The sequence below is a fragment of the Acinonyx jubatus genome, chromosome E1 (genome assembly GCF_027475565.1).
Source record: "Acinonyx jubatus isolate Ajub_Pintada_27869175 chromosome E1, VMU_Ajub_asm_v1.0, whole genome shotgun sequence".
Classification (NCBI taxonomy): domain Eukaryota; kingdom Metazoa; phylum Chordata; class Mammalia; order Carnivora; family Felidae; genus Acinonyx; species Acinonyx jubatus.
In genome coordinates, this window is record NC_069397.1 from 35,416,680 (window position 1) to 35,430,829 (window position 14,150).

Genomic DNA, 14,150 nt, shown 5'->3' on the forward strand with positions numbered 1-14,150 from the left:
GCTTAACCTTTTTTGGCCATGGCTGAATAATGGTTTTAGCTCATTTGTTTTTCGATTCCTGCTGTCTCTATTTCCAGTCCATACTTAGCAGCTACGAACCGGGAAGGAAGGAGGGTTTCCTCATGTCCACAACCGATTTCACCGACATTTCAGAATTCCCCTCCGGCCGGTCTTCTGGCCTGCTGCTGGTCTGTGTTCCCAGCCTCATTCCTGAACTCCCCGAGTGAGGGAACGCTCGGCTTTAGAGCCCTGACCGGTGCATCTCAGCCTCGGTCCCTGCAACAACTTGGATCCTTCTGGAGATGTTACTGAGGGAGACCTTGTAGTAAAAGGGCCACACAGGCTTGTTCACGGGAGACCCTGGGCTCGATCTTTTCTCGCCCACGCAGTGATCCGTGTGGCCGTGAGCAAGTTATTTAACCACTCTGAGCCCGGTTCCATGTCTGCGAATGAGGACATTCGTAACATCTCCCTTAAGGTGATGGTGAGATTCAATAAAGCGGTGCAGGTAGAAGGCTCAGCTCAGTGCTTGGCAGGTGGCGTTTGGGACAGGCAGCTCCGAGGTGGCCCCAGTGACCCCCCCCCACCTCCAGGTATTCACGGCCAGTGTAGTCCTCTCCCCTTTGGTTGGGCTGGATTTGGTGACTTACTTCTACAGAGTAGAAGATGAGCACAGGGATATGAGGTCACTTCCAAGATTAGTTACAAAAAGACTGGGCGTGGCCTCTCTCCAGCCACCAGCTGCTACGTCGTGAAAACACAGGCAGCCTATGGAGGACGTGGCCAGGAACGGGAAGCTTACTAGCAACCATGTGAGTGAACTTGGAAGTGGTCTTCTGGGGCCTGCCAGCAGCCATGCGAGTGAGCTTGGAAGTGCGCTCGCCAGCCACGGCAATCTCCAGGTGACCGTAGCCCAAGCCAGCAGCCTGATGACCTCATGACAGCCCCTGAGCCAGAGATGCTCATCTAAGCCGAGCTCAATTTCATGACCCACAGAGACTACGGGCTGACAAATTGCTGCTTTACGTGACGAAGTTTGGGAGTCGTTTCTTATGCAGCAATAGACCATACAAAGCACACATATTAGCTATGAGGAGATACAGAAGACAAGAACTGAAGTGGGTGCTGTGGTCTGCCACCCAGATGCTCCCCCCTTTCAGGGTTGAGGCTCGAGAGTGTTTCTGCCAACAGTTCTCATCTGAAGGTCTCCCCAGGAACTGTTCTCAACTGAAGAGAGCCACCTCCCCAAAAGTCATTCGTCCTCCCCTTCCCCAAGCGCAGCCCACATCCAGGGACTGGTTGGTTCAGAGGTATGTTAAAGATCCGACCCGGGGCGCCTGGGTGGCTCAGTCGGTTAAGCATCTGACTCTTGATTTCATGGGTCATGACCTCATGATCTCGTGATCTCAGGTCATGGTCTCATGAGTTCGTGAGTTCAAGCCCCATGTCAGGCTCTGCACTGACAGTGTGGAGCCTACTTGGGATTCTCCCTCTCTCTGCCCCTCCCCTGCTCGCCCTCTCTCTGTCTCTCTCGAAATAAACAACAAAAAATAAAATAAAACAGTGCCGCAATAAATATCTGTTCCTCATTTGTGCTTTTATAGGGGATGGTTTCAAGATCGGGGTACCAGAGTCAAAGGGTAGGTCTCTCGAGTATAGCTACCACCGGTCCCCACGCAAGGCTCTCGGAATACCGTTCACGATGTTTCCTGGGCTGCATCCTGAAGCCTGGACTTGAAGACACTGCTGGTCAGGACTCGGAAGGAAGTGAGGGACACACGATTGGCACTGGAGGCAGGGCAGAAAAAAGTTCGGTATATGTCTCTGCAATGTTTTTGCTGAGACTTGAGAAAGATCCAGAGTCACAGGAGATCAAGGGTTATACCAGCTGGCTAGGGTTTCCATCACAAAGTGTTGCAAACTGGATGGCTTATACGGTAAAAATGTACCATCTCGGCTACTAAACCGAGATCAAAGTGTCAGTGGGGTTGAAGCCAAGCATCTGTTCCGAGCCTCTCTTCTGGCTTCGGGTGGGTTGCCGGCAATCTTTGGCATTCCTTGGCTTGTAGAAGCATCACCCACCTCTGCGTCCCTCACACGGCGCTCCCCTGTGTGGGTCTGGGTCCAGCTTTCCCGCTTTTGTGAGGACACCTGGCATATTGGATTATGAGCCCACCCTACGCCAGGTTGACCTCATCTTAACTAATCACTTCTGCAGCAACCCCGTTTCCAAATAAAGTCACATTCTGGGGGGCCGGGAGGCAGGATTTCAACATGTGAATTTCAGGGGTGGGAGGACACAATTCAGTCTATATTGGGGGTATTCTTCATAGCCGCAGTCAAACCAGGGGGGCTCTAGGAAGCTTAGGTTGTGTACTGTTCCTTACCCATCCCGGCAGAAGGCAGATATAGAGAAGGGACTGTCCCTGAAAGACCCGTGGGAGAGCCTTTTGGCTAATGGAGTGGATCCCCGTGCATGCCGTGCAAAGCCCACAAGTTCTTGAAAACTTTGTGTCTGGAGAAACCTCACGAGGATAGATTGAAAGAGACGGTAGAAAATGAAAGAAGCTTTTGGGTCCCCCAAGTGTTACTGACAGGAAGCAGGTTGATAGCACTTCTCAGCTGCAAACTTGTGCCATCTTTCACGAGAAAGGCAGAGTAACTCAGAGGGGACATCCGAGAGCCCAGAGGCAGAGTCCAGAGCCTTGGAAGGGTTAATCCCATGGCCTTGAAACCTGTAAGAGTTTGCTCGACTTGATTTCAAAATTCCGTTGGACCGGGGCGCCTGGGTGGCGCAGTCGGTTAAGCGTCCGACTTCAGCCAGGTCACGATCTCGCGGTCCGTGAGTTCGAGCCCCGCGTCGGGCTCTGGGCTGATGGCTCGGAGCCTGGAGCCTGCTTCCGATTCTGTGTCTCCCTCTCTCTCTGCCCCTCCCCCATTCATGCTCTGTCTCTCTCTGTCCCAAAAATAAAAAATAAACGTTGAAAAAATAAATAAATAAAATAAAATTCCGTTGGACCGGCGACATTTCCCCGTTTCGAGCCAGAACGTAACGGTCGTTTTTTGCCTGTCTCGCCACGTATGTTGGGAGCGTTGGGGGCACGTAACCTAAATTCCTTAGGTTCGCGGGTCCGTAGGCAGAGAGGAATTGCGCCCAGAAGCTGTCCTGAATGAGTTGTACTCGGGGAATCCATCTGTATTTCATTTCGATGATGCAGGTTTGGACTTTGGAGCCGATGATACTTACATGACATTTTGGACTTTGAACTGATGCTACGATAGGACGAGACTCTTGGAGACCTGGTAGGGGGTGAATGTATTTTGCCTTTGGGAGAGCTATGAATCTGCAGACCGTGGGTAGGCAGAATTCTAAAACAGCCCCCTCCCCCGATTCTCCACGCTGATCCCTGAAACCGTTAGTATGAGGAATTTCTGCTCCCGTGATCATGTTATGTTCCCTGGCACAGTTGACCCTGAGAAGACCCCAGTCCAGCCCTGTCCAGACTCCTAACCTACGGAAGCGAGGGTTAATAAATGGGTGGTGTTTTAAGCAGCTGCTTGTGGTGTCAGCGGTCGGGCACAAACTGCCTTGGCAACAACATAAGGACCAACCCTCATCTCCTGCAGCCTGAAAGCAGAAAACCTGAAGATCAGGCCCAAGACTTAAGTATAAAAGCAGCAGAGCTCAGGGGCCACCTGGGTGGCTCAGTCGGTTAAGCGTCAGACTTTGGCTCGGGCCACGATCGCACAGTTTGTGAGTTCGAGCCCCGCGATGGGCTCTGAGCTGACAGCTTGGGATTCTGTCTCTCTCTCTCTCTCTCTGCTCCTCCCTGCCTGTCTTAAAATAAATAATAAATAAACTTTAAGAAAAGGGCTCCAGATAAAGTTGAATTCTTATCCACTGAGACCATCATCAGGGGCCTGGTTGGGAAGGGGTGGGACCCCTGAGGTTTGTAATGGAGACTTCGGGGTCCTATAAGTTCCAGATCCCCTTTAACCCTCTGGGACTGCAGAAGTGCCCCTGCCTCCCAGTAAGAGGCCAGTGCTCCCCTCTTGCTTAAAGAAGATGCGGAGGCCTCTGCCTCACCCCTCTCTGGGTCTACCCCACCCCTTCTCCTGGCCACCAGGCCGGTCACAGCCTAGCTAGGGAAGTGCCGGCCTTGCTGACGGAAGAAAAGGACGATGCCCATTGTCACCTTGTGACCTCTTAGCTCCAAATCTGCAGTTCATTCCCCGCTCTGTAAAAATGGATCCGAACCCTTTACACACAGCTCACCTTTGCCAGTTGGCGCAAGGTCAAGCTTTGTCACTAGAGGGCCGTGGAGAAACTTTGCAGGGGAAGAGGGGTTCTCCTTCCCAGTTCTACGGTGGAACTTCTGGCAGGTTCCTGCAGCTTCTCCAGCTCTGGCTTCTGGGGCGTGGGCAGCTGGTCCATTGTCTGGTCCTAGGACCCTGCCGTCAGCAGCCCCCGGAGGCCAGCAGCCTTCCCCAGCACTCCCCCCGAGGCACTTTTAGAGTGGACCACCTCCTGTGACAAATCTCCTCATGCACAGATTTCCCAGGCACCCAAGAGGGCAGATTTTGGCGAGTTCCGCCGGACAAATTTCCAGTGAGACCCGTTGCCCATCCCAATGACTTTCCTGCCATCCGATGAGCCATGACTGCGTCCTCTTAATGAGATCTAGGTCCCCGCCGCAGGGAAGCCCCTTGAGGGCCCTGTCTCGGCATTAGGGGTAGCGGCTGGTCCTTACATCTGCTAGTCCCATACACCTCCGAGTTCTCGTTGTGTTTTACCGGCCAACCCTTCGTTACTCCAGTTACCTGTCATACGTCCTTATTTGCGTATTAAACGTGCCCTGTTCAAATCACTGTGTGGCTTCTGTCTCCTGATTGGACCCCGCCTGGTGTGGGCTCTGTATCCTGAAGTTGCATAGACCCGGCCAACATGTACTGAGAGGAGCCGGGACGGGGTGATGGGGCTTGGATCGAGGGATGTGGGGTCCCATGGGGTTGGAGGCGACTCCCGAACAGCGATGGGGATGACGGGATCCTTGCATAATAGAGGCCAGATGGTAGCAAACATCAGCAGCAAGTGAGTTCAATTATCATAATGAGTGGCCGCGTCAGATTTGGGGCCGGAAGTGGGGGGTGGGGGGTGGGATGGCAGAGCTGTGGGGGTGATTGATTAGCACAACATGCCAGGAGCGGTGATCTCCATCACAGCCTCGTTAAATTCCCCAGTCTGGCCCCTGCGAAAACCAGACAGAGCCTCGGAGACCCGACTGGACCACTATAAACTCAGTAAGTCGTAGGTCCACTGAAAGTGCCATGCAGCTGTGGCATCCGGGCAGACGCTGAATGACACGGCCACCGATCTGGCGAATGCTTCCTTTTCCCTCCCTGCCAGGCGAATCAGGAAAAATCCACACCTGTTTAGATGGGTACAAGTATATACGTCGTGCTCTAATTCCCTCTAATTCACCCCACCCTCCAAAGGGACCTTTGTGACATCCCGAAGAGTATCACCGTGCTCCACGACAATGGTGACATCCTGTTCGTCAGACGGCGTGGGCGACAAGTGGCAAGTACTTGGAGGCTTTGCTGAGACACATGTACTCAAGAGGGGGTGGAAATAACTGTTGAGAAGATTCAAGCACCTGCCACGACCCACCGTGAAACGCGTAGAGGTCCCATGATCCCGGGCAGGTAAGGGCCAGACAACGATGACATTAGCAGTTTCGATGAAGAAACCGTGTGGAGGTCATGGCAGGCCGCATCAGGAGAATGATGCAGACCGTGGCCCATGCTATCTGTGTAAGATCATCATAAACCACTTGCGAAACAGCTTCTGGAATGCTGGATCCTGGTAGGCACAGAACACCTGACCATGGCCATCAAGATTCACACAGCCAGAACTTTCCCTCGTGAGCTCCGTGTGTCATGTCCCGTGGGCCTAAGCAGCACTCTGAGATGCAAAGAATACACCCGGGAGTGCACTTGAGCAAAAGCAAGGGGGCACAAGTAAGACATACGAGGAAGCTGCCCAAACATGTGGCCCGGCCCCCTCCCCGTGTGATTCACCACTCTTACCCTGGTGCCTCTCCTCTGGCTTGCGTGTATGGTGGCCCCAAGGGAGCAGGGGTGGGGGGCGCTGGTGGAGGGTCCTTTACGATCATCTGAAGGCAGAGGGGAAAAACGCAGAGCTTGGTTCGCAGATGGATCGTCTTGCTGGATGCCAGCTGGGAACAGACTTGGGCTGCACTACAGTCCTACTCTGGGGGGGGGTCCCGAAAAACAGCCGTGAGGGACACCCCCGGTGGGCAGAGCTCTGGCAGTGTCCCTGGACATTCGCTACGTGTGGAAAGAAAAGTGGCCCAAGGTAAGAATATACCAGAGACATGGACAGCAGCGAATGGCTTGACTGGTTGGCCAGGGGGTTGAGAAATAAAGTTTGGAAGGTCAGGGACAAGGAGGCATGGTGAAGAGACACGGGGACGGGGACGGGGACGGGCCTGTGGGAATGGGCATAAGATGTGAGATGAATTACACATTAATGCCCCCCAGAGGGCATCCGCCATGGAAGATGCCCTTAGGCAACGATGTAGACTGAATAATGGGGCCGCTTGACATTAACCAGCCTCTGCCATTGGTCAGCCCAGTGCTCAATGGATGCGCGAGTGGAGATCCATGGGAGTAACTCACGAAAGCTATTAACTGGGTCAAATAGCACGAGCATCCACTCACAAAGACTCATCTAGCGGCTACAAACCAGTCTGCCAGTAAGAGACCGGTGCCATGCCCCTAATACGGCACCACCTCAAAAAGAACAAGGTGATTAGATTGGATCCCTTCCACTCTGGACGAAGCAACAATTCATCCTGACTGGAATCAACACATATTCCGAGTTTGGGTTTGCCTTTCCTGCCACGGAGTCTGTGATGGTTACTCCTGTGTGCCAGCTCGGCTAGGCTATAGCACCCTTGTTCGGCCACATGCTAATCTAGGTGTCGCTGTGGTGTTATTTAGCATCTACAGTTAACTTTCACTAAAGGAGATTATCCTGGTTAATTTGGTGGGCCCCGTCGAATCAGTTGAAAGGCCTGCAGATCAACACTGAGGTTTCCCTGCAGAAGAAGAAATTTTGCCATGGACTGTAGCATTCGCTCCTGCCTTAGAGTGTCAGCCTGAGGGCCTGCCTGATGGATTTTGGATTTGTCTGGCTAGCCCCTATGGCGGCGCAAGCCAGTGTGTTGCAATAAATCCCCAGATAGATGGATGACTCAGATAGATACAGAGGGAAAGATACAGATAGAGTTTCTCCTCCTGGTGAGTTTCTCTGGTAGAGCCCTGAATGATACAGGGCCTGTGCCAACATCACTCTCTGAGGGTTGTTTTTTTTTTTTAAGTCTTATTTTTACTTAATTTTTGAGACCGAGAGAGAGCAAACAGGGGAGGGACAGAGAGAGAGGGAGACAGAATCCCAAGCAGGTTCCGGGCCGTCAGCGCAGAAGCTGATGTGGGGCTCGAACTCACAAACCGTGAGATCATGACCTCAGCTGAAATCGAGTCGGAGGCTTAACCGACTGAGCCGCCCAGGCGCCCCACTCCCTGAGGGTTTATTTAAAAAACAAACCAAAAAAAAAGAAAAACGAAAAACAAACAAAAAGGAGTCATGGAGTGGGCAGTAAGCCTCGTCCCAAATCACCAGTTTCCCGGGAACCCAACTTACGAGCACAGCTAACCTGTCCCAAGCACCTGTTGTGTGCCGTCCGTTAACATGAACTCGACGTCGCAGCTGAGACCAGGCAAGAAGGAAACTATTCAGGGCCACAACTCCGCAGCCTAGCATTCTGTGCTGATGCGCAGGGTTAATCACCACAAATGAGGGTAAAGTCACATTTTGTAGTGTCGTCAGTGGATAACAGGAATGGTAACCACGGAGTGTGGCCGGCCTGAGTGGGTGGGCACAGGTCAAGCCAAAGAAGACTTTTGCTGGGCAGTTCCCCCAGCCCCTGGGGAAACGGGCAGGTGTTGACGCTGGGGGTGGAGGGGGTCAGGGGTCCCCACGGGATGACTGCAGGAGAACAGTCCCCAGCAGCCCCTCGTGTGTGAAGTGACCACACCAAGGGGGTCAGAAGCAGAGGAGTGATAGACTGACCAGTCAGAGTCCCCGGGGTCAGGAATATTGAACCGAGAAATGGAAACAGTGGGTATTCAGCATGTGGAAATCACTTTTCTTGCTCTCCGGTTGTGGCTTTGTGAAAATCAGTTTAGGAAGGCACTGAGCGGCTTTGACCGGTGCGCTGATTTCACGGCTGGGTTTGTGCTTGGTCACCCGCCGGGCCCCGGGTGAGAGGGTATGCGTTGCTGGAGGCCAGCGCGGTGGTGGATGAAAGTCCAGTGAACTCATCGGGGAAAATGCCCACCCGAGGCAGGCCCCGGGGCAGCAGAACTTTTACAAAGAACAGGCATGTAGGCCAGCTGAGGTGAATGATGGTGGCTTGGGTTAGCAAATAATATCCCAGACAATCTTAGACCACAAAATAATGCTCAGCCTGGAAAGCTACAAAATTAGAATGTCAAACATTAGCTAGTTACAAATTAAGACTCCTTTATATACCTCCCTCGCCGTGGGGAGCCCCATCTTGCTGCCCAGATCCCTACCACAAGGAGAATGAACGCCATTATGTATTTGGGGATGATGTGACATGTTTGGGTTGGCTCTATCGGGACTCACACCCACTGTCTTGAATGAAAGAACAGGACCCTTTTCAAAGGATTTGGGTTTTTCCACTTCTTTCTGATCCAGGATTTTAGACCCTAGGGACAGGTCAGGGAGGGAGCTGGGGACTGGGGCTCAGGAGACCATGGATGGAGAATCTGAAACCCCCACAGACCTGGGGGAACCCACTCTGGCGAATCCCAAGATCATGGCCTCGCTGCGGCTCCTTCCCTCAGGAAGTCAGTCCCAGGACTTCCGTCTGGCACCCCTTTCTCGTCCCTTTGCTTGCATAGTAGTATGTCTCTTATTCCAGTCTTTAAAAATAATACAAAAATCTGAATTTCTGCATATTTTAAAGGAAGGGAAGCAATATACAGACGGACCCCAAAAAAGCAGTAAGTGCCAACCTCATTTTTGTTGGATAGTTATTCCTCAGTTGCATGTTTCACACAGCAAGTTGCCTTGTATTAAGGCATTTGCCTCCTCTGAGCACCCCATGCCAGATGGCAGGGACCGGGGAGTCTGGGCACCAATTTCTCCACCAGTGGAGAAGCCACACACAGATAATCAAGACCCCAATGCTCAGGTTCTCCAGGCTATACTTCCGGTGCCTACGAGGGGAGAAAGAAATGGAAACTGCCTTTCCTAACTCAGCCTCCATCCCAACCCACCTGTCTGGGCCAACCATTCATCCTTCAAAACCCAGCTCAAGGGGCGCCTGGGTGGCGCAGTCGGTTAAGCGTCCGACTTCAGCCAGGTCACGATCTCGCGGTCCGTGAGTTCGAGCCCCGCGTCGGGCTCTGGGCTGACGGCTCGGAGCCTGGAGCCTGTTTCCGATTCTGTGTCTCCCTCTCTCTCTGCCCCTCCCCCGTTCATGCTCTGTCTCTCTCTGTCCCAAAAATAAATTAAAAACGTTGAAAAAAAAATAAAAAAATAAAAAAAAACCAGCTCAAGTATCACCCCCTCTGCGTATGGGGGTCTTCCCCAAGCTCGTCCCTCCTACGCTCTGCCCACGACTGTCACACTTCTCACATTATTTATAATTAGCGTCTGACCTGTTTGTCTCCTAGTCCGACTGCAAGGCTGGGTGAAGAGAACACTCACTAGCTGTAACCCATGGCAGGTATTCGATATGCAAAGTAATTACGACGAAATTGCTTCAGGATGAGAAGGATGGGATCCTGAAGGTGGCTTCCCCATTTAAGAGTCTGCGACGACCACAGTCTTACTCCCAAGACTGGGCCCTAATGGCTGAGAGGCACTAGGTGAGAGACCCAGGATTCGTAAACCCTCAAGCCGGTCTCTGGGACGCAGAACTAGATTTATACATCATACACACAGGTATGACAAGGATTTGGGGGTTCAGACGTGCCTCCCTTCCTGCCGCGAGTATGGATCGGTCACCTGAAAGCATTTTTGAGGTCAGTCATCACACTGTGAGACGAGATGGCGTTTCTCTAACAGGTGAGAAGACGGAGTGGTTCTCCAAGACCGTGGGGATGAAGGCAAAGAATGTCTTAGAAGGGTCGAGTGATTTCCTCGACCACATGCACGTTGAGGGTGATCTAGCTTTTTTTTTTTTTTTAATGTTTATTTATTTTTGAGACAACGCGAGAGATAGAGTGCAAGCAGCGGAGGGGCAGAGAGAGGGAGACACAGAATCCGAAGCAGGCTCCAGGCTCCGAGCTGTCAGCCCAGAGCCCAACGCGGGGCTCGAACTCACCAACCGCGAGATCATGACCTGAGCCGAAGTCGGACGCTTAACCAAATGAGCCACTCAGGCGCCCCGAGGGTGATCTAGATTTTGAGTATTCGCAGTTCCCCCTGTGGGGTTGACCCTTGATCGGGGTTGACCAAGGAAGTCTTGACAAGCTAAGGCTTGCAACTTACGCCACGGGCAGCTGTCCATTTCCTCACTGCACTGTCAGGGGGCAGGGCGGGGATCTGGGAGGCGCTAGTTTTGATGTGGGCCTCTTAAGTAGAGGGTCATCCTTGGTGTGGTTTGAAACTGTGCCTTCTTGCTGTGCTTGGACAATAGCTAAATTAGCCCTCTATGAAGACGGGGAAAGAAGGGAGGTCTAAATATAATCATGGGACGCAGTTTGAGACTCGCTGTGGGTAGAATGCAAGAGCCCTAAGCTGAGGAATAAGATAGTAGGAGATTCGAATCCATTTCCTATCCCCACTTTCCCAGCCCTGGCTAGTTTTTAAAGGTAGAGAAAAAAAAACACGGGCAACACCGGGCAAACCAGGTCACTGCGCATTTCTGCCCCTTCCAGAAAATGCCATTGTGTGTGTGTGATGGGGGCGGGGGCGGGGGGGGGGGCAAGAAAGCAGGGGGTGCGGTGTGCCTGTTGCTGCCAGGCTGCAAATGTCAAACAAGGTTGTGCAGGTGATTTGTGGAACCAGAGGGTGAGCCCTTATAACACTCCTGCCCGGCCGGTGGAGACAGATTTTATTAGAAACCTTCCATTCTGTTTTCCTGGCATTTGACTAATTTAGCCAAACCACACTTTGGCAAAAAGTCTGGCTGTCCTTAGCCCAAGGGTGGATTTGATTTCATTTGAAGTAGGGTACGGGGTGTTGGAGAAAGGGCCCTGGGCTGGGCAACAAAAACGTGGGCTAGGCGCTGACTTACAGTGGGGGGCCTTGAACATGTCGGGGGGGGGGGGCCCACTCTGGGCCTGGGTTTTCGCATCCGTCAAACCACAGGGTTGACCGTAGGCTCTGTCCCCACCTTCCTCTGCCATAGGATGTCATCCTATAGCTCTAGGGCTGGCTCTGGTCCTAGATCAGGGGCAGGGGCAGCGGAACCGAGTGCAGGAGCGGAGGAGGGGACCCAGCTCAGGCGGTTGGCGCCCCCTTCTTCCCCGTTGGGTTTGCTTTCTGGCGCCCGAGTTGCCAGCTCTCCGTTGACCAAGCGGCGGGGGCTGTAAAGGAGGCTCCGGGAGGCGCCCCCTCTCGCGGGGCGGGGCCGCTGCGGGCGCTGGGCTCCTCTCCCCCCACCCCTGCTCCCCGTCCGCCCTGGGACCGCACCCGCGCCGGGGACGTGGCGCCCGCAGGGGCGTGCCCGGGGCTGGGCGGGGGCCCCTGCCCGCCGGACGCCGGGTCCCCGCCGCGGCCCGGCTCGTCCTTCCTGGACGTGACACGCTCCGCGCTCCCGGCCACAAATAGGAAGCGGGGGGGGGGGGGGGGGGGACGCCCGACGGGCGCCCGGGCCGACGCGGCGGCGGGTCGCGTGCATGCGGAGCCCCGGGAGGAGGGGCGTCCGCGGGTGTAGACCGCGGGGAGAGGGCGCGGTGACTCGCGGCCGTCTCCACTTCGCGCGTCTGGGCCTGGTCACCGCCCCCTGCCGCCGTCTCAGTAGCTGTTCTGTGGCGGCGGCGGCGTCGGGGCTGCTGATTGTCTCGCGCCCAGACTGGCGGGCTCTGTGCAACTTCCAGACGCCTCTTTGGGGCAGGTCCGGGGGGAGCGGGGAGGAATCTGATTGCCAGCAGCCAGGCGCACAACCTTGCCTCCGTGCTCCCCTCTTTTGATCCCCTTAGGGCATCCTGGCCCCGCAGGCTGTGGGGCAGGGACGGTGACCCCATTTTACGGATGGCAAAACTGAGGGGAGAAGCGACTGGGCCAAAGGCACATCTCGAGATACAAGTAACAGAAACAAGAGAACTCCCATCCCTCACTGCCGTTTCCCCCCTCCCCCCGGGGTGAGGTCCTGGGCTCAGAAATCTCCCTCTTTCTCTGTCTTCGACCTCTGGTAAGGAACTGGCCACCAGCAAGGATTTCCAAGCCCCGAGGGAGGGAAGACTGAGGGCTCCCATCCTGTGTTGGGCTCCCGCCTTCGTTTTGTCGATGACACCACCCTCCCCCTCCTATCTGTCTTCCAGGCTCCACCTTTTACCAGCTTCAGTCCATCAGGAGTGGAGGCTGAGAACCAACGCTCCTACTTTCTCATTCATAAATCCGATTAAAGACCGCTGGAGTGTTCTAACCTGTGGAACTCGGGCAAGCCCCTACCCCATTTTGGGCCTCAGTTTTCCCATCTATATAAGAGAGGCTATGTTACCCCCTAAGAAGCCTTCCAGCCCTCATATTCCAGGATACTTGGATACTTTCGCTGCAGGCACCAGCCCGCCGTGAGGAATGAACCTTCCTTCCTTTTCTCTGTATCTTAATTACAGTTGCCTTCCCAGCGCCTGTGCAGGTGAGGGTGTTCCGCAAAGGCGATTGAATAAGTATAAAGGTCTGCCTTTGCCTGTCCCTGTCTCCTAACAAATGCCTGACGATGAGCAAAGCAACGAGAGAAAATAGCTGTGCTTAACTGCCCTTCCGAGGAATCTCCGCATCCCCTCGTGGGACAAGGAGCAGACGCGGCCACCTCCCGAGGCTGATGGGGCAGAAGCCGGTGTGAATTCGATCTTTTCCCCTCGCTTACTGCTTTGGGCCACATCACCTCTTGGAGCCCCTGCATCCTGAGGTGTTCCCGGGCCCGCGGATAAGTCAGAAACCGTGGCTCCCGTTTTTACAGATGACCAAACCAAAGGAGTGAAGGGACTCAGCCCAGAACGCGCCGCAAAACACGAGAGGGTGGGCACAAGACCGTTTCCTCTTTTTTTTGGATGGAGATAATAGTAACGCCTGCCCTACAGGATTCTGGGAAACCCAGCTGGAACAGAAGAGGCTGTTAAGCTGTCAGCTGCCGGGTGGCAGGTCCTGTGGCAGCAATGGTGCCCCTGATTTCCCGGTGTGGGGCAACGGGGAGCTTTCTCAGCCACGTGCATCCGGGCGCGGGCCCAGGACGCACAGGATGAACGAGACACGGTCTTTGCCTTGGAGGAATTGACAGTGGAGCTAGAGAACAGCCCAGGCCACCGATTCGCACGACACCTCAAGGCACTTTTTATAAAGCAGACAGCCGTGCGGCACGAGCACCGCCTCCCCGCCGGGTGTACTGGGTTTATTTTGGTGTGTGTGTGTGTGTGTTTCAAGTGCATTTATTTTGAGAGAGAGAGAGAGAGGGAGAGAGTCCCAAGCAGGCTCTAGGCCCAGCACTGAGCCCCACGCGGGGCTCGATCTCACAACCGTGAGATCGTGACCTGAGCCGAAATCAAGAGGCAGTCACGTCGGCTGGCTGAGCCACCCAAGCGCCCCTGTTCTGTTGTTTCAACACCCCTGCCATCATTAGCAGCTCCCTCAAGGGAAACACGCACAGCTCAGGGCTTGCCACGCCTCGCTCACTTCGGGCGCCACACCCGAGGGAGAGCTTGGCTGGGTGACTCCCCCCGTCCCCCTTCTCTCAAGGTCTCTGGGTCGCTCTGTCACCCCAAAGGCCTCGGGAACAAGTCTGCTGGCTTTCCCTGGGGTTCAGCTTCAGTCTGCGGTGGGAACAAGGCAAGGGTTATATTTGGCGTGTTGCTTTTTTTTTTAC